This window comes from Mytilus edulis, chromosome 11 (genome assembly GCF_963676685.1).
Source record: "Mytilus edulis chromosome 11, xbMytEdul2.2, whole genome shotgun sequence".
In the NCBI taxonomy this organism is placed as follows: domain Eukaryota; kingdom Metazoa; phylum Mollusca; class Bivalvia; order Mytilida; family Mytilidae; genus Mytilus; species Mytilus edulis.
In genome coordinates this window covers 16,920,443-16,941,809 of record NC_092354.1, presented here as the reverse complement: position 1 = coordinate 16,941,809, position 21,367 = coordinate 16,920,443, and the positions used below count along the sequence as shown (strand labels likewise).

The 21,367-nt window shown below is 35.2% G+C and overlaps 1 pseudogene; it reads right to left on the bottom strand.

The window, feature by feature from the left end:
- LOC139494030 (zinc finger protein 721-like) overlaps window positions 1-13,358 on the bottom strand; it is a 37,484-nt pseudogene extending 24,126 nt beyond the window's left edge.
- Window positions 13,359-21,367: the final 8,009 nt, after the last annotated feature.

Here is a 21,367-nt window from a genome sequence, read left to right as displayed (position 1 = left end):
ATTTTTATTTATTTCTGTGTCATTTGGTGTCTTGTGGAGACTAGAGTAGTTGCATTTGCAATCATCCAACATCTTCTTCTTTTCATTTTAATCTCACAAACATTCATGTCATGTCACAATTAATGTTTTAACATAATTTAATACCCGGATGAACTATCATACATTCATGACATTGTCATATCACAATTATTAAATGTTTTAATATCGATACATTCACATACATGTATGAACTTTCATGGATGTGATCCTTAAACAAAGAAATAACATTAATTTGGTAAACAATATGTAAATACAATTCAACTTTAACCTTTGCATTATCAAACATTTGTACATGTAAATCTCCTGAGCGCATTTAAAGGGTTGGATTCAATAGAATGCATCCACCACAGACATCACATATCTCTATGTGTTCTTATATATCTCTATGTGTTCTTATACATCTCTATGTGTTCTTATATATCTCTATGAGTCATCATTTCAAATAATGCTTGGCCATTGATTTAAACCTCACACAGGTATATGTTTGTATGCATCTGACAGTTTCCATTTTTATATAGAGAATAATACATAGCAAAATCCGTATCATATGTCGTATCATCCCGAGACATCAATATCAGCCCAAGGGCCTTTAGGCCCGAGGGATGATATTGGTCGAGGGTGATACGGCATGTGATACGGATTTTGCCATGTATTATACACTTTATCATATATTTCAACAGAAGAGTATTATATTATATGAACTGTTTTCTGATCCATAGCACTGGGCTACCTTCAGTTCTACTTTTGTCTTGTTTCAAAGGCCTTAAAAGAACTGCTCAATTACTTATCCGAAGCACCTGGGTTACCTTACAATTTGCGTGCTGTTGTTTTAAAAATATTTTGTTTATTATTGTATTAATTTGTGTGTTTTGTATTTTTCATAGTTGCATTTAGTGTGCCAAAAAATATGAAAACTTGACGTTCGTGACGTCACATACAATATGAAAACTCGACGTTCGTGACGTCACATACCAAACAATGACGTCATTCAAATAATTTACCTATTTTGAGGAAAATTTTTCTTAAGCAAAAAAAACCCAAAACTGACTATGTAAAAAAAAAAAAAAAAAAAAAAAAAAGTAGGGGTGTGATAAAGGGTATGCGATAAAGGGTGCGCATCAAAGTTGCGCGATATGGATTAAACAGCAGGCTATTTATCACATATGCAAAACTACTGTATTTACTACTAAACATATGATAAATACATTTAACCCTGTTCTAAATACCTCACATTGTCATATATACATGATATAAGGTGTAATAGTTATTTCCAGCATGTCAAGTATATGTCTTTTTAATGCGTTTCTTCTGAAAACAACTTTTAAGCATGTACGTCATACCCGGTATTTATGATGTTTGTCACAAAAATGTGTTCTCTGCAAGTCTGTATTAACTTCAATTAAGTATAAAATTAGATTTGCCCTAATTTGACTAGAATGAGTTCTTGATTGTTTATGTAAATATCACTCACGCTGAACATGTTGAACCTTAACCCCATAAATCTCATCATGCTCGTTGTGAGCTTATCACGTTTTATCTGTTTATCCTCAGTATGTATTCTTGTGTGTCTCTTCAAACTACCAACCCGACTAAACCCTTTACTACATACACCACAGTCATAAGGTTTATCCCCTGTATGCGTTCTCATGTGAGTCTGTATCTGCTTTATCCTCATTATGTATTCTTGTGCATCTCTTCAAACTACCAACCCGACTCAACCCTTTACCATATACACCACAGTCATAAGGTTTATCCCCTGTATGCGTTCTCATGTGAGTCTGTATCTGCTTCATCCTCATTATGTATTCTTGTGTGTCTCTTCAAACTACCAAGGTGACTTAACCCTTAACCACATATATCACAGTCATAAGGTTTCTCCCCTGTATGTTTTCTAAAGCATTTTGTAAAGTGACGTCGTAAATTAATAGGATGATTAAACCCTTTACCACATAAATCACAGTCATGAAGTTTATCACCTGTTCATGTATGTGTTCTCATGTGTCTCTTTAAATTACAATGATGACCAAACTTTTTACCACATACATTACAGTCGTGAGGTTTATAACCTGTATGTGTTCTTGTATGGCTTTGTAAATTACTAGGTTGACTAAACGTTTTACCGCATACATTACATACATGAGGTTTATCACCTGTATGTCTTCTCATGTGAATTTGTAAATAACCAAGCTGACCAAACTTTTTACCACATACATTACAGTCGTGAGGTTTATAACCTGTATGTGTTCTTGTATGGCTTTGTAAACTACCAGGCTGACTAAACCCTTTACCACATACATCACAGTCATAAGGTTTATCACCTGTATGAATTGTCATGTGTCTCTGTAAATCTTGAAGCCGACTAAACCCTTTGCCACATACATCGCAATCATGAACATGTTGAGGTTTCTCACCTGTGTGTATTCTTATGTGGACTTGTAAATTATAAGGACGACTAAATCCTTTGCCACATACATCACAGTCATAAGGTTTTTCACCTGAATGTATTCTCATGTGAATCTGTAAACTACCAGACTGACTAAACCCTTTACCACATACATCACAGATATGAGGTTTATCTCCTGTATGTGTTTTCACATGTCTCTTCAAGTCACTACTCTGGCCAAATTCTCTAGGACAAACCACACATTTATGAAGTTTTTGGCCAGTATGTGTTTTCACATGTCTCTTCAAGTCACTACTCTGGCCAAATTCTCTAGGACAAACAACACATTTATGAAGTTTTTGGCCAGTATGTGTTTTTACATGTCTCTTCAAGTCACTATTTTTACAAAACTCTCTGCCACAAACATCACAGTTATGAAGTGTACCAGTCTGTGTTCTTATGTGTCTCTGTTGTGTGCCATTAATTGTAACGAAATCTGCTACCTCATACATTCTTTTTAATGTGCATGTATAATCTTGTACGGTTCTGTAAGGAACAAAATAATAAAATAAAGACATTTTATTTATAAACCTTTTGATTCTTTCCTGCAAATTACACATACAATATTTATTTTGACATTCTATGCATTTATGCATCTTCTTGTTTTGGGTTATGCAATTCCATATTTTGTACAACATGTACAAGAATTACATATGTTGTACTCAGTGGCGTATCCAGCCATTTTAAAAAGGGGGTTCCAACTATATGTCCCCATTCAAATGCATTGATCGGCCAAAAAAGGGTGTTCCAACCCCGGACCCCCCCCCTTTTTGGATCCGCCAATGGTACTGCATCATAATTCATTGATATGTGCACCTCACATTTTCTTTATTCACAAGAATTTTAAGAAAGTTGGTAAATGTTAATCTTATTTAAAAGTAGTCCGAGATCACTCTGACGTCCAACGGCTGTTTTGCCAGACAAGCTTCGGCCGTCGGACGTCAGAGCTCGTCCCATATCAAAAAGTGGACATTTGCCCACCCAAAATAAATGCGCTGCTTCGTCGCTTCTGGTGCCGACTGATGGCCTTGGAATTATATAAATCGGGCATCAATCTGTTCATTTTTCATTAATCTCTTCATTTAAGTAAATTAATTAACCTACCTGCCAACCTTTATTTTCCCATATTTTAACAGTTTTCACAGAGACCCATCGATTTCTGCATTTTGACTTTCACTTTCAAATGGACGTCAAGTTGTTTGCTCATAACTGCCCTGAGGAGTTAAGGTGTTTCTCGTTGTTGAAGTTCATAAAATTACCTATAATTGCTTACATAATTGTATACATCTACTTCATCTGAACGTTGATGGATAGTCTCATAATAATTTTTGCAATCATCATGGTCATTATGATTGCAAGACATTTATAACCTACATGTATTTACGGTATCTGACAAAAAAGCAAATGCAAGTCTGTACAAATGGATACTAGTTTCTTAGTTTTCAAGTCATTTTTAAGTGTCTTACATGTAATACATTTTTTCACTCCAGTTTATAACCATGATAACAGTCTTTGACAGTAAACTTACTTGGTCTAGTCTCCTAGTTCAGTATTTTTGTGATTTACTTATACAGGGCAAATATAAGTCGAGGGATTGAGACCAACGTACGTTATCATTCTTTGTACATGTCGATTACCTAAACGGTAAGGTTCGCCTCTGGCAGGAGCACCACAGGTAGCAAGTAGTTTCGTTCCTTAGACAATTCGTACCTCTACCATTTTGTACCAAAAATTTCCATTTTGTATCTAAGATTAACAATATCGTAACCATGATTAAAAAAAAAAAACATTTCGTACCATATCAACCAAATTCATCAATTTACTATTTCGTACCCCTGGACTTTGTAGTACATGTTTACTCATGATTTCGTATCATGTATTTGTAGAAGTTCTAACTATTTTTAAGATACAAAACATTTTGAATTTTTATTTTTAACATATAACATAAAGAAATTGCACTTAGCTGTATGAATTTTATAAAACCAATTATTGGTTTGACTTGCCAATTTTAATATTTGTAATTACACTTTTATTGTTTGTTTGCCAGCTGAATTGCTCCTTAAGGTGGTACCTAACACTACAGATAACTCTGTAAAATCAGGTAAACGTTTTAATTACGTTGTGTTGTTAAGGGAATATTAAGCTTCTCAGTGATCAAAATTAGAGTTTGTCAAACTGCTATGTAACCAGTGTATTTTTTTCTGATAAATTCGTTGGTTCAAATTTTTTGAAATTTTTATATTTTTGTCAAAGGGTCAAAGTAAATACTTTGTTAAAATTTTATGAAAATTAAACGAGCCAAATTAATTTTAGTGAAGGTGTTGGGTACCACCTTAATTGATTTTCAACTCGTAAAATATGTGGTTAATTAACCAACAAATGAATAATGAGTTGCAACTGTTTTTATGATAGTGTTTTTAACAGTTGTTTTTTGCTAGAAAATGCACTGATTAGAAAAGGGACACAACTTCGCTGATGTTCACATGTATGCACAAGAAGAATGCCATGAATAAAATTGTCAACAACAAATTGACGTCGAGTGGTAATTCATAGTAGATTTTTGAGGAAAAAAAAAAAAAAACTTTGAACACTAACAACACATTAAGTAGGTATATCACCAGCATGTGTCTACGTGTCTCTCTGGTGAGTTCTAGCTGTCAGTAGAATATTACTGCATGTCTCTTCTTTGAGTTTCCGCAATGTTGTGTAATTTACATGTCTCTCCGTAAGTTCGGGCTGAAAGTTAAAAAAAAAAAGCACGTTCGACAGAAAATATTTTTATTACCAGTATATGTAAATATGTCTCTCTGTGAGTTCTGGCTCTCAGTAATACATTGAACATTTGTATAACATTTATTACGTTTATCACCAGTATGTGTACACATGTCTCTTTGTGAGTTCTGGCTCTCAGTAAAACATTGAACACTAGTATCACATGATTTATTAGGGTTATCACCAGTATGTGTATTCTTGTCTCTCTGTGAGTTTTGACTCTCAGTAAAACATTGACCACTTACACCACATTAATTAGGGTTATCACCAGTATGTTTCCACAAGTACATGTAAGAGCTTGCTGTTAGCAGACATATAATAGTATATTACACAATCATTAATTGTTGTCTCGGCAGTCGATAAACCATGTTCCAAGAACGCTTACACTGGATTATCAAGGTTTACAAAACCGCGTAAGGTCTGACTGTTGTCATGAATGATTTTTGTTACCATCTCTGTTTAGTAATGACTGTTGTCATGCCTCTGAAAACTTTGTTTTCATCTTTGTGTAAGCTATGACTGTTGTCATGTTTATACGTTCTGCCTGTTTTCATGTCTGTGTAATTTCTGATTGCCATTTACCAATTGACCACATTTATATGTGTCCGTAAGTCTGTAAGCGTTAACTGTCATTCACAAAATAAATATTTACAACACATTAAATTCATGTGTTTATGTAGTTTATTTTCAATGAACTAGTACACATTTTGAAAAGGGACCAACTGCAGCCTGTCTCGCGATGCGATTTTTCACGCATTGCTGAAGACCCATTTGTGGCTATCGTCTGTGTTCTATTCTTAGATCCGCATAGGCGGATCCAGGGGGGCCCTGGGGGGCCCGCCCCCCCCCCCCTTTTGTGGGAAAAATGTGGTTGATTATATAGGGAATCATTGAAGCATGACTGGAGCGCCCCCCCTTAGGTCAGTCAGCCCCCCCCCCCCCCCCCCCCCCCCCATAGGAAAAGTTCTGGATCCGCCACTGATCTCTTTCACACATTCCTCGTTTCCATTCTCAAGTTTATTTTATTGAATACCGACTTTGAATAAAACTTCATTGCTTGAACCATTGAATTTCTACATATAACATTTATATATGTTCAAATGTTGTTATTGACATATTGAACATTTACACATTTACAGCCAAATGTCTTTTGTAAGCTGTTACAGTAGTTGACCCATTTATTATGAGATTTTAGCCAAGAAACGAGCTCTCTCTACTTTCCGAAGCCGTAGATAATATGTATACAACATGTAGTATGTTTATCACAAGTATGTGCTGTTTCACCGCTATCCTGGGTTAGCAGGAAGGTTGAGCGTTCAGAAACGTTACTATCCACGGTATATTCTATATAAGTCTGTCAAAGATCGGACCCTTTTTCCCGTGTGCATGGGTTACATGGGGTTTGCTCATTGTTGAGGCTGTGTGGTGACTTAAATATATATTTTCTTTTCGCTGTAATGTCTGACGGTCGACGTCACAACACGTGCAATCGCTGTGTGTACTCTCACGAAACTAAAAGTTTTCTATAAAACCTGAATTCTTAATTACACACCTATTTAAACACCGGTAGTTTAAATTCAAAATGCATTCGACTTAAATCTTAATTGCAACATGAAAGTTTTACCACAAACATGACTAGTATCACATACGCTTAACATTATCAATGTCCTATGATGATTACGTCATGGTCAAATGACCCAGGCAAGACAGACATGTTAACCTCACAAGCATTCAATGCTTATAGTATCTCATAGACTGACAAAAGTACGAAAATGTATCATAGAAAATGTATCATTGAAAATGAGGTCACGGTCAGACAATACCTACCAGACAGACAAGTTCACCTTACAACTATTTCATTCCCCAAATTACATCAAGAATTTGAAAAACATACCGAAACACAGTATGAACACACAAACTTAACATTGACCAATAATTAAACCTTGGAAATGAGGTCAAGGTCAGATGATACTGGCTAGAACTATACGTTTACCTAACAATCATCTTATACATTGAATATAGTTGACCTATAATAATAAAAGTACTTAAACTGAAGACAAAAACTTAAAATTTAACAATGAAACATGAAAATAAGGTCAAGGTGATACTGGTTAGAACTACTGGGTTGTTTGCTTTACAATCATTCAATACACCAATTATAAGTGAGCTGTTGATTATAGTACTTAAAAAAAACACACCTAATCACCATGACCACATCTTCTTCTTTTTATTTTTATTTCACATATATTCCCGAGAAGTCCGAGATTAATCTGACGTCCAACGGCTGTTTTGCCAGACAAGCTTGGGCCGTGGGACGTCAGAGCTCGTCCCATATAAAAAAGTGGATATTTGCCCACCCAAAATAGATGCGCTGCTTCGTCGCTTCTAGTGCCGATTGAGGAACTTGGAATTATATAAATCGGGCATCAATCTGTTCATTTTTCATTTATCTCTTCATTTATGTAAGTTTCACCTACCTGTCAACCTTTATTTTCCCATATTTTAACAGTTTTCACAGACACCCATCGATTTCTGCATTTTCATGATTTTGACTTTCACTTTCAAGTTACAAAGAGTTCGTGGAATCGAGACTCAAATATGCAAATATTTATATTTTTTCACCTCCTTTATAGGAGATCGATCTTAACATTTAGAAGCCAACCACGATTTTTCACCTCCTTTACAGGAAATTGATATTAAGCATTTAGTTCCGACCACGATAACAATCGGAAGCTCTCGGACATTTAGATAACTTGCATCGTAAATGAACGAGGTGTTACATTATGGTCATTTGCACTTTTTTCTATTGATAATCTTGAAAATGAAAGTCAAAATGCAGAAATCGATGGGTCTCTGTGAAAACTGTTAAAATATGGGAAAATAAAGGTTGGCAGGTAGGTGAAACTTACATAAATGAAGAGATAAATGAAAAATGAACAGATTGATGCCCGATTTATATAATTTTAAGTTCCTCAATCGGCACCAGAAGCGACGAAGCAGCGCATCTATTTTGGGTGGGCAAATGTCCACTTTTTGATATGGGACGATCTCTGACGTCCGGGGCCCCAGCTTGTCTGGCAAAACAGCCGTTGGACGTCAGAGTAATCTCGGACTAATTCCCGACAAGTCATCGTGGTCATTGTCATATTACAATAATGATGAACTCTCAAACATTCATGACATTGTTATATCACAATACATGTTTTAATATAGATAAATTCACAGATGAACTTGCATAAAAAAGATCCTTGAATAAAAAATAACATTCATTTGGTAAACAATATGTCATGTATGTAACTACAATTCAACTCTAACAAATATGTATACATGTAAATCACTTAGAGTGCTTTTGAAGGGTTAAAAAAAGATTCACTACATACATCAATATCTCTATGTCATGTATGTATTCTTTTATCTCTCTATCTCTATGTATGTGTTCTTATATATCTCTAATCTCTATGTATGTGTTCTAATACATCTCTCATCTCTATGCATGTTCTTATACACATTTTAATGTGTTCTTTTACATCACTATCTCTATGTGTTCTTATACATCTTGATCTCTATGCATGTGTTCTTATATCTATCTATCTCTATGTGTTCCTATAATCTCTATCTCTATCTGTTCTTATACATCACTATCTCTGTGTGTTCTTATGTATCTCTATCTCTATGTATGTGTTCTAATATATCTCTAATCTCTATGTATGTGTTCTTATACATCTCTATCTTAGTGTGTTCTTTTACATCACTATATCTACGTGTTCTTATACATCACTATTTTTATGTGTTCTTATACATCTCTGTATGAATCATCATTTCAAATAGTGTTTCCCCAATAATTTAAACCTCACAGTATATGTTTTTATGCGTCTGTCATGGTCAGTTTTAATTATCATACAACCCTCTTCTAATTACATCCCATATGTAAGGTTTAATAGTTATTTTCAAGTATGTGTCTTTTTAATGCATCTCTTCTAAAAACAACTTTTCAGCATGTACCCCATGCTTATGATGTTTGTAGCAAGTATGCGTTCTCTGCAAGTCTGAATTCATGACATGTACATATACCTGTATACGGGAGTTAAGATGAATTTGAATACATATTATAGATCAAATGCATGACCCAGCTAGCTTGAGCTGGATATGTTAAATCAAATAATTAATATACAGCAGGTCAATTATACATTTATACAAATTTTCAGTAGTCTATGTAAATTACAAACTTGACTTTCAAGATCCCTTTACTATGTTTCAGTAGTCTATGTAAATTACAAACTTGACTTGATCCCTTTACTATGTTTCAGTATTGTTTAACTGACATTGCGGCAAACACAACAATAATACAGCTTATAATCTGGTATGTGTTTCTATGTGTCTCTGTAAATTACCAAGCTGACTGTATCCCAGTCCACATACACATAATACATCACAGACTCAGTAATGAGGTTTACCGCCTGTATGTGTTCTCATGTGTCTCTGTAAATTACCAAGCTGACTGTATCCTTTACCACATACACATAATACATCCCAGACTCAGTAATGAGGTTTACCGCCTGTATGTGTTCTCATGTGTTTTTGTAAACTACCAAGCTGATGAAACCGTTTACCACATACATCACACCCATGAGGTTTGTCACCAGTATGTGTTCTCGCGTGACTTCTTAAATGAACAAGCTGACTAAAATCTTTACCACATACATCACAGTTATGAGGTTAATCGCCTGTATGTGTTCTCATGTGTTTTTGTAAACTACCAAGCTGAGTAAACCGTTTACCACATACATCACACCCATGAGGTTTATCGCCTGTATGTGTTCTCATATGAATTTTCAAATTACAATGCTCACTAAACCTTTTACCACATACATTACATTCATGAGGTTTGTCACCGGTATGTGTTCTCGCGTGACTTCTTAAATTACCAAGCTGACTAAAATCTTTACCACATACATCACAGTTATGAGGTTTATCACCTGTGTGTGTTCGCATGTGAGTCTGTAAACTACCATGGTGACTAAACCCTTTACAACATACATCACATATATAAGGTTTATCACCTGTATGTGTTCTCATGTGAATTCGTAAATTACTTATACGACTAAACCCTTTACCACATTCACCACAGTCATAAGGTTTATCACCTGTATGTGTTCTCATGTGAATCTGTAAACTACCAAGGTGACTAAATCCTTTACTGCATACATCACAGCGATGAGGTTTTTCACCAGTATGTATTCTCATATGTCTCTTTAAGGTACTACTTTGAGTAAATTCTCTAGCACAGACATCACATTTATGAGGTTTTTCACCAGTATGTATTCTCATGTGTTCCTTTAAGTTACAGCTGAGAGAAAAACGTTTAGCACAAGCATCACATTTATGAAGTTTTTCACCAGTACATGTATCATTTGTATGTGTTCTCATATGTCTCTTTAATTCACTATTTCGAGAAAATTTTCTAAAACAAACATCACATTTATGAGGGTTCTCACCAGCATGTGTTCTCGCATGTCTCTTTAAGTCACCACTTTGACTAAATACTTTAGCACAAACATCACATTTATGAAGTGTTTTACCAGCCTGTGTGTAGTTGTGTCTCTGTACATAGCTACTTAGAGTACCATTGATTGCAACTAAATCCTCTCCTCCCTCACTTATAGTACCATTGATTGCGACTAAATCCCCGCCTCCCTCACGTATAGTACCATTGATTGTGACTAAATCCTCTCCTCCATCTAACATCTTATTAATCATGTTAATTAGGTTTATCTCCAGTATGTGAGTTCTTACACAACTCTATAAGGAACAAAAAAAAAAAGACATATTAATATGATAAACCTTTTGATACTTTTCTGCAATTGACACACATGTCATATACAACAAATCGTTTTTGACATTCTCTGCATTTATGGGGGGGTTCTAATCTTGAATCCCGCTTACTGTTTTGTCAGATTCCCGTACCCCGCTTACACTATGCACATAAGCAATTCTCTTCTTTTTGTAATTCATGTGTCCCGCTAGACTTTATTTCCCGTTTTCACGGCACAATAATTTGACTTTCATGTGTCAGGCTTACAAAAAATCTGCAACCCCGCATCACACTTACCCTAATGAGACCCACTTTATGCATCTGTATGTTTGGGTAATTCTTACTACCTATATACAATGACATACATGATATTATGAATGTAGGACAGAAAGTCACAGGACAAAAAGTCACGGAAAAAAAGTCACAGGAAAAAAAGTCACAATTCATTTTTTCTGATTATTTTCTTTGAATAAAAACCGCTTATTTCTACAAAATTATTTTTGTATTTTTCTTGAACTATTGTATATAAACCAACTTTTTCAACAAAATTTATCAAAAAAATATCAAAGATGATCAAATAATTGTTAAAAAACAAAATGTCAAAGTGGTTTGGCACTTAAATGGCTTCATGTTGCCAAGAAATATATCTTTTGCCTGATTAAAATTAAATAAATCTTGATTTTTCAAGTATAATGACACATTTCCTAAACTTTAATATGAATATATGTATGAAAAAGTAAATATTTAAAAATATTTCTCTTATATATTCAAACAATTGTCAACAAATTATTTGTGACTTTTTGTCCTGTGACTTTTTGTCCTATCAAATTTGTGACTTTATGTCCTGTGACTTTTTGTCCTGTGACTTTTCTGTCCGTTTACCGATATTATATATACGACATGTTAAACAAATTTATATGATGTACTGCGGCGAGTGCCTCATTGATGTATACCTCACATGGTTGCTGCCTTACTTGTCCCATCGTTCATTGCTGTTTTTCATGTAACAATAACCATGATAACGCAATGTAACTGTAGCCTCAATAATTAGGTAAACGGACAGAAAGTCACAGGACAAAAAGTCACAGGACATAAAGTCACAAATTTGATAGGACAAAAAGTCACAGGACAAAAAGTCACAAATAATTTGGTGACAATTATTTGAATATATAAGAGAAATATTTTGAAATATTTACTTTTTAATACATATATTCATATTAAAGTTTAAGAAATGTGTCATTATACTTGAAAAATCAAGATTTATTAAATTTTTAATTAGGCAAAAGATACATTTCTTGGGAGAGATCCGTTTGCGCCAAAAATGCGTCCTTGGACTGCATGTCTACTGCATTTCAAGTCATTTCTCTCCAAATGCTCATCTCCATGTTGAAATATCTCCGATCATATGATACTTTTTAAGCATAAAATAAGAATAAATATTAATCATTAATATTTATGATAGATATGTGTACAGGTAAATTGGCGCAAATGGGTTCCAAATATTGGCGCAAATGATACATTTGGAAAACAAAATTTGGCGCAAATGATACCCCTGAAAAACAGTAATTGGCGCAAAAGGACTGCTGCCTACCAGAGTTTGAATTTTATGATATACAAAAGTTTTCATACAAATATATCTTCTCTTCCCCGTGTCAAATCAGAAGAAGAATGTATCATAATAAACTTTAAGAAAATATGAACAATATAAAACAATTTCTTTAAAAAAATACTTTTGTTTTAAAAGATATAAATCAAATTAATATTTATGTTTCTATAATTATATATTTTAAAGAAATATTTTGATTCAAATTCTAATTTAAATGGATTTGTTTTATTTCGTAGAAAATTAAACAAGATTTCATTGAATATGATTTTATTAATTTTTTTTTTATTAATCTAATATTTTAAGGAAAATACAGGCATTCAATAAATTGATATACAGTTAAACTTGTGTAAAAAAAAATGTTATTGTATACATTTCAACATAGACATATACTAGTAAACAATTGCCTCTGATTTCAACGACATTGTATACACGACAGAGTTATCAGTCCTGATGAATATGACTGATATAGTTCATTAGTTGGGTATGATATTTTTACCGTCTTACATATGACAAAATACAGTCTGGACAAGCAGATAATAGCTTCTTCATAATTTTCACGTTATAAACAGTGTCAAGTCTACCCATTTATTGCTCACTCCAGTTTGTAAAGAATAAAATAAACCATCGTCTTCTAAGAGTTTCTAATAAACTTACTTTGTTTTTGAAGGGAGAATTTAAGTCGGGGGAAAGAGACCAACGTTGTATTCTTCAATATGTATTTCCTTCCAATAGGTGTAACACCACTAATTCAGGCCCGGCCAGAAAGCACATACCAGAAAGTAGTACTTATTTAACACAAAATAGTTCCTACGCATGGACATAACTTTCAATATATTTAGAATATTTTATTAATTTTGGTATCAAATGAAAGCTGCATGACTGGTGATCATTGCAGAACAATTTTTGACTGATAAATTTGAATAATAAAAAAATGGCATGAAATTTTAAAAGGAGGGTACATTTTGCCTTTTTGTCAGATCGGAAGTACCTGTTTTGGTACATCCGAAGTTCCGGGAACCAGTTCTTTCTTATATGCAATGTAAGGTATGTTGATTTTTTCAGTACAGGACACCAGAAGGTGTTGCTTTCACATGCAATGATTGTCACTTTATTTGAACTTAAGATAAAAGAGCTGTGACCACTTGAAATTGAGGAATTTAACATAGAAAGCAATGGGGCCATTAATTAGTGGTGTACTTCCTATTATGGAACACCTCCTCAACGGATACGAATCGCCGTTTTATATATTATAAGTGCACTGCTACATAGTTTCTCTGTTTATAATGAACATAAAACATTGCGTCTTCGATATACCCAGATAGTAATAAAGACAAATACATCAAAATGGTATCAAAATAAAATCAGTTTAATAGCTTAGCCAGACGCGGCACAGTTGTAAAGTCTGTAAAAGGGACAATTAATCAAAAGATGGTTAAATTTATTTTTATCACATAGTTAGGGAGGAGGTCAAACTGGCTATAAGTTTTGCTATCCTAAATTATTTTTTTTAAATTATGGTTAAAATGATAGATATTAAAGTTGGATCGTAATTTTATATAGCGGGGACCATAATAGGGTTTACAGACAGAAAATCATCGGCAAACTAAGTGATTTCTTTTCTTCCAGAGCATGCGTAAACTATTTGCCCCTTGACAACTATACAAACAGATTAATCAATCATTGTAAGGAAACACTCTTCATGAGCTTACATGCTAACATGCGCATGCTAAAATGTTTTAAAAACATTCAAATTTATTTTCAGCGCATGTTCAATTGTGTAAATTTGTCCTTTGACTGAGTTAAGCCATTTTAATTGATACTTTATAATGTAAAATTGAGAATGGAAATGGGGAATATGTGTCTTCTTACACTATTGTTTCAGGTAAGGGTGAAGGTTGGTACCTATGAAAACGTTTAAACCCGCTGCATTTGTTTGCACATGTCTTATGTCAGGAGCATGATTCACAGTAGTTATCGTTTGTTGATGTGATTCATAGTGTTTCTCGTTTTTGTTATACAGATGAGACCGATGGTTTTCCATATGAATGGTTCTACTCGAGTCCTTTTTGGGACCCTTTATAGCTTCCTGTTCGATGTAAGCAAATGCTCCGTGTTGAAGTACGTACTTTGACCTATAATGGTTTACTTTTACATATTCTGAAATGGATTGAGAGTTGTCTCATTGGCACTCATACAACATCTTCTTGTATCTATTTTGTCACAGATGTCTTTACCAGTTAATCTATATCCATGTTTAGGAACCACAAAGGTTACTATAAATAAGATCACTGTTGTTCTTTTTCTGATCGTCAGTAGAATCAAATGGTATCTCCCTTATGTAACAAAGTGGCGAGTCTTGGAAGAATCTATGTAAATTAACTTTTCCTACATTGTTATCGTGGATCATATGAATGGAAATTTGTCTCATTTTCATTCATATACTAGTAACCAAATCTTTATAACAAGCATTCAGTGAGCATGGCAATACATAGTCCCCTGGACTACTGGGCTGTCAGACCAATAAGGTGTTAAACAACTTAAAACTAATGGAGCGGTGGACTAGTGGGGTGTTAGTCCAAATAATTATGAAATCTTCTAATTACTTTTGTTCTAGGATGTTCGCCGCGTCATAATTATTTGGACGAGTAGGAGGTCTGAATATTTGTGTTGTGTATTAATATTATGAGTCAAGAGTTTTTCTAATTGTTGAAATTTAAAATATTGATTATAATGTGTCTCTTTAAATGACAAAGCTGACTAAACCGTTTACCACAAACATCACAGTCATGAGGTTTATCACCTGTATGTATTCTCACATGAGTCTGTAAATTCCACCTGTATGCGTTTTCATGTTGTGTACAATGTACCATTGATTGTGACGAAATCTTCTACCTCATACATTCTTTTTAATATAAATGTATGATCTTGTACGACTCTGTAAAGAATCAATTAAAAATCATCAAACAAACAATCTTGCTTTGGACTGGTTCAATCTCAATGTGTTTAAATCCCAGGAGAGATAAATCTTGTTACACGAAGGGGTAGCTCATCCACTGTAGTCTATTTTTAAAACATCTTTTAGATATTTATTTTGCTTTACCAAATTGTTTTATAATTAATTCCTCACTTTGTGCTCGCAAAGTAAACTTTATTAAAAATCCTGAGAATGTATTTGCTATGCAATTTTTGTGGTTTTGTGAAAAGATCGTTTGAATTGTGTGCATTGATGCCATATAGTTGATAGTAACAAATACGCATGGGAGTTCAAAAACGAGATGTGTGAAAAAAAAAATGCCATTTATATAATAAAGCAAAAAAACCTGACTCGTAATTTTTGCATATAAAGGAGACAAATCAGGTTGTTTAATATAATTTGTCGAATGATGGGTTGTTAATGGGTGCGAGTCATTGGGACACTTTAAAGGGGTTGGACAGAATTATGGGAACTGTGAAATAAGAGGACTAGAAATGAGAATTTGATGGATGAAAGCTTGAGGCAGGGTGTTCTTAATCGTGAGAAAAGTTTGATAAAACAGGGATAATTCTTGTTGATGAAAAAATAAGAGTGCAGAGGAACAGAATATGGAGTGAAGTAGGAGTTTGGGGAGGGAACCGGGAATCAATTCCCTGTGTCCACCAAATAACTGAAAGCCATTAAAGAAATAAAGGAGTGGGGTCTGACATGTATGTAAAAGGATCAATTATGCAGGGGATGCAGACCACAGATTGGTCTAATTTGACAACTGATAAATAAAAATACGATGGATGCCGAATGTGATAGCGCTATCTAAATAAAATAAATGAAAACAATATATATTTTTTTTCAATAAGTACAATTTTTATTATGTAGACCTAAAGTAGAGAAATGTAGCATTGAATGACTCCAATAATTGAGCACACATCCGGCAGAGCACAGCTTCCCATGGTCGGACTGAATGTTTACAGTCAGTTCATAAACATCTCAATCATTCAATGTTGTTACCAACCATATAAAGTATTGTCGTTGGCAGTCCTTGACAAACGTCATTGACTGCTTTCAATCAAACAACAGAAGGAAGTTTGTAACCAACAATATTTTCAAACAACTTATCTAGAAGGAGCTGTCTCTGAACAAGTACCAGTACTCTCTGGTGTTCCTCAAGGAACAGTTCTTGGACCGCTACTATTCCTGGCCTACATAAACGACATGCCAGAAACAGCAACATCGTCAGAGACCAAACTTTTTGCAGACGACAGCCTCCTCTATCGGACTATCAGTAACCAAGTAGAAAGTGACCTACTACAGAAAGATCTCACATCATTAGAGGATTGGGAAGATAAGTGGCAAATGAGCTTCAATGCAAAAAAATGCATTGTAATTAGAATACAACCCAAGAACCGTCCTGTAATACCAACTAATTACAAATTACACGGACACACACTGGACACCGTTGAAGCTAGTAAATACCTGGGAGTTACTATCAGCAACAATTTAACCTGGGACAGACACATCGACAACATAGTGGGAAAAGGAAACAAGACACTAGGCTTTATACGACGTAACCTAAAAGATTGCACTAAACCGGTCAAAGCAGCAGCATATTCAACAATAGTAAGACCTTCAGTTGAATATGCTTGCACAGTATGGGACCCTACGAAACAGGCTAAAATAAAAGCAATCGAACAAGTACAGAAAAGAGCAGCTAGATTTGTAAACAACAACTACACAGACCGCACACCTGGCTGTGTAACAAAAATGGTAACATCTTTAAAATGGGAATGCCTTGAAGACCGCAGGAAACAAAATAGGCTATGCATGCTGTTCAAAATCCAACATGATCTGATAGACATAGATAGGCACCAATATCTGAGACCAAACGATAGCCGGACCAGAGGTAAAAACCGCTTCTTCCAAGAAAGGGCCACAACAGATGCCTTCGGACAATCATTTTTTCCAAGGACCATTAGAGATTGGAACCAACTGCCAACATCAGCAACATCAGCTGACACAGTTGATGGATTCAGAGCTGCCCTAAAGGCATGCTCTGCTAAAATTTAGACAGTAACATCCTGTAAATAGTTTTAATTGTATATATATAGAGAACGTTTTATCCTGTAAATAGCCAAGAGAAAACTTTCTGTGATGTCCGACATTGCGTTAGTTTTCGCGGGACCTCATACATTCAAAATTTGAATTCGGTTCCTTACCTGGAAGAAGAAGAAGAAATATAGAAACACGCAATTTCTATTTTTAAACAAGGGAAATAACAATTACATGACAATCCTGTCTTCCAAATGAATTTAAAAACATTTTGTTTTTATAAACAGTCATAACTAATAAGAAAGAAAGAAAACACACACATACACACTGAAAATAACATGTGTTTATGTTGCAACAACTGCCAACCTGTACCAGAAACAAACAATGGTTTGGAACAAACTATAGACCACGAACGACAACTCGACCTTGAATGTTACTCACATTTGTTGATAATGTAAACAAACATCGATTTACAAAAAAGCGGTAATATGTAGCAATTAATAACAATCAGAATGCTGTAGTAAAGATTATCAGGAAATTAATCTGGCTTGCCGCCCGGAGATGCCGATAAGTGATATTTTACACAAGAGTGCACACGCTGAAATGTCTCGCCTTCTATACTAATCATTGATATTATGTAGATAGTTCTAAGTATAAAGCTTTATTACAACTGTCTCATAAACTTAACATTAACCAAGATAACTAAACAAAGACCAATGAACCATGAAAATGAGGTCAAGGTCAGATGAACCATGCCAGGCAGACATGTACAGCTAACAATGCTTCTATACAACATATATAGTTGACCTATTACTTATAGTTTAAGAACAATAGACCAAAACACAAAAACTTAACACTGTGCAATGAATCGTGAAAATGAGGTCAAGGTCAAAAGAAACCTGCGCTACTGACATAAAGATCATAAAATATTTCCATACACCAAATATAGTTGACCTATGGCATAAAGTATTAGATAAAAAGACCAAAACTCAAAAACTTAACTTTGACCACTGAACCATGAAAATGAGGTCAAGGTCACATGAAATCTGCCCGCTAGACATGTACACCTTACAATCATTCCATATAACAAATATAGTAGACCTATTGCATAAAGTACGAAAAAAACAGACCAAAACACAAAAATTTAACTATAACCACTGAACCATGAAAATGAGGTCAAGGTCAGATGACACCTGCCAGTTGGACATGTACACCTTACAATCATTCCATATAACAAATATAGTAGACCTATTGCATAAAGTACGAAAAAAACAGACCAAAACACAAAAATTTAACTATAACCACTGAACCATGAAAATGAGGTCAAGGTCAGATGACACCTGCCAGTTGGACATGTACACCTTACAGTCCTTCCATACACGGAATATACTAGCCCTATTGCTTATAGTATCTGAGATATGGACTTGACCACCAAAACTTAACCTTGTTCACTGATCCATGAAATGAGGTCGAGGTCAAGTGAAAACTGTCTGACAGACATGAGGACCTTGCAAGGTACGCACATATGAAATATAGTTATCCTATTACTTATAATAAGAGAGAATTCAACATTACAAAAAATTTGAACTTTTTTTTCAAGTGGTCACTGAACCATGAAAATGAGGTCAAGGACATTGGACATGTGACTGGCGGAAACTTCGTAACATGAGGCATCTATATACAAAGTATGAAGCATCCAGGTCTTCCACCTTCTAAAATATAAAGCTTTTAAGAAGTTAGCTAACACCGCCGCCGCCGCCGCCGGATCACTATCCCTATGTCGAGCTTTCTGCAACAAAAGTTGCAGGCTCGACAACTAGAGGCTCTCAAGAGCCTGTATCGCTCACCTGATTCTACTTGGGTTTTTGAAATCATATAAAAAAATGTAAATTTGGCTAAAAGTGACAACACAACCTCATACGGAAAGGAACATTCAGGCTATGTTTAATCATTCAAAAGTCCCCCACTGGCGGCCATCTTGATCGGCTACAAAGTAACAACACTTGGTCAGCACCTCATAAGGAACATTCAAACCATGTTTGGTTTCATTCCATTCAGTGGTTCTCTAACAGAAGTCATTTGTATGCATTTCCCATAGAGTCCTATGTTAAACTAAGTCCCCCGCTGGCTGCCATCTTGGATAATGGATCGGCTACAAAGTAACAACACTTGGTCAGCACCACATTAGGAACATTCATGCCATGTTTGATTTCATTCCATTCAGTGGTTCTCTAAAAGAAGTCATTTGTATGCATTTCCCATAGGGTCCTATGTTAAACTAAGTCCCCCGCTGGCGGCCATCTTGGATGATGGATCGGCTAGAAAGTAACAACACTTGGTCAGCACCTCATAAGGAACATTCATGCTATGTTTGGTTTCATTCCATTCAGTGGTTCTCAAAAAGAAGTCATTTGTATGCATTTCCCATAGGGTCCTATGTTAAACTAAGTCCCCCGCTGGCGGCCATCTTGGATAATGGATCAGCTACAAAGTAACAACACTTGGTCGGCACCTCATAAGGAACATTCATGCCATGTTTGGTTTCATTCCATTCAGTGGTTCTCTAAAAGAAGTCATTTGTATGCATTTCCCATAGAGTCCTATGTTAAACTAAGTCCCCCGCTGGCGGCCATCTTGGATAATGGATCGGCTACAAAGTAACAACACTTGGTCAGCACCACATTAGGAACATTCATGCCATGTTTGATTTCATTCCATTCAGTGGTTCTCTAAAAGAAGTCATTTGTATGCATTTCCCATAGGGTCCTATGTTAAACTAAGTCCCCCGCTGGCGGCCATCTTGGATGATGGATCAGCTACATAGTAACAACACTTGGTCGGCACCTCATAAGGAACATTCATGCTATGTTTGGTTTTATTCCATTCAGTGGTTCTCTAAAAGAAGTCATTTGTATGCATTTCCCATAGGGTCCTATGTTAAACTAAGTCCCCCGCTGGCGGCCATCTTGGATAATGGATCGGCTACAAAGTAACAACACTTGGTCAGCACCACATTAGGAACATTCATGCCATGTTTGATTTCATTCCATTCAGTGGTTCTCTAAAAGAAGTCATTTGTATGCATTTCCCATAGGGTCCTATGTTAAACTAAGTCCCCCCGCTGGCGGCCATCTTGGATGATGGATCGGCTACAAAGTAACAACACTTGGTCAGCACCTCATAAGGAACATTCATGCCATGTTTGGTTTCATTCCATTCAGTGGTTCTCTAGAAGAAGTTCAAAATGTAAAAAGTTAACGACGACGACGACGGACGACGACGGACGACGACGATGGACGATGGACGACGGACGCCAAGTGGTGAGAAAAGCTCACTTGGCCCTTCGGGCCAGGTGAGCTAAAAAGGGGATGAAGGGGAGGTTGGGAGGGACCTTTAATTTATGATGGTAAGTATTTATTTAATAATAAATCTCATTTTACTTTAAAAATGTACAATTTTATGTCAATAAATACGTTACCATCATAAATTCTGAGTGAAATATAGAATCTAACACAAAGCTGAATCCCCTGAACCAGAAGATGCAGGCGGAAAAACAACTCTTTGTGCGGAAACTAAAGGTCCTAAGGAGTACAAACTCTGAGCTTGAGTAGCTAAAGACTGCAGATAATGAGAAATGAAAGAATTTTCAGTTCTCCAGAAACCTGCAGATAAGAC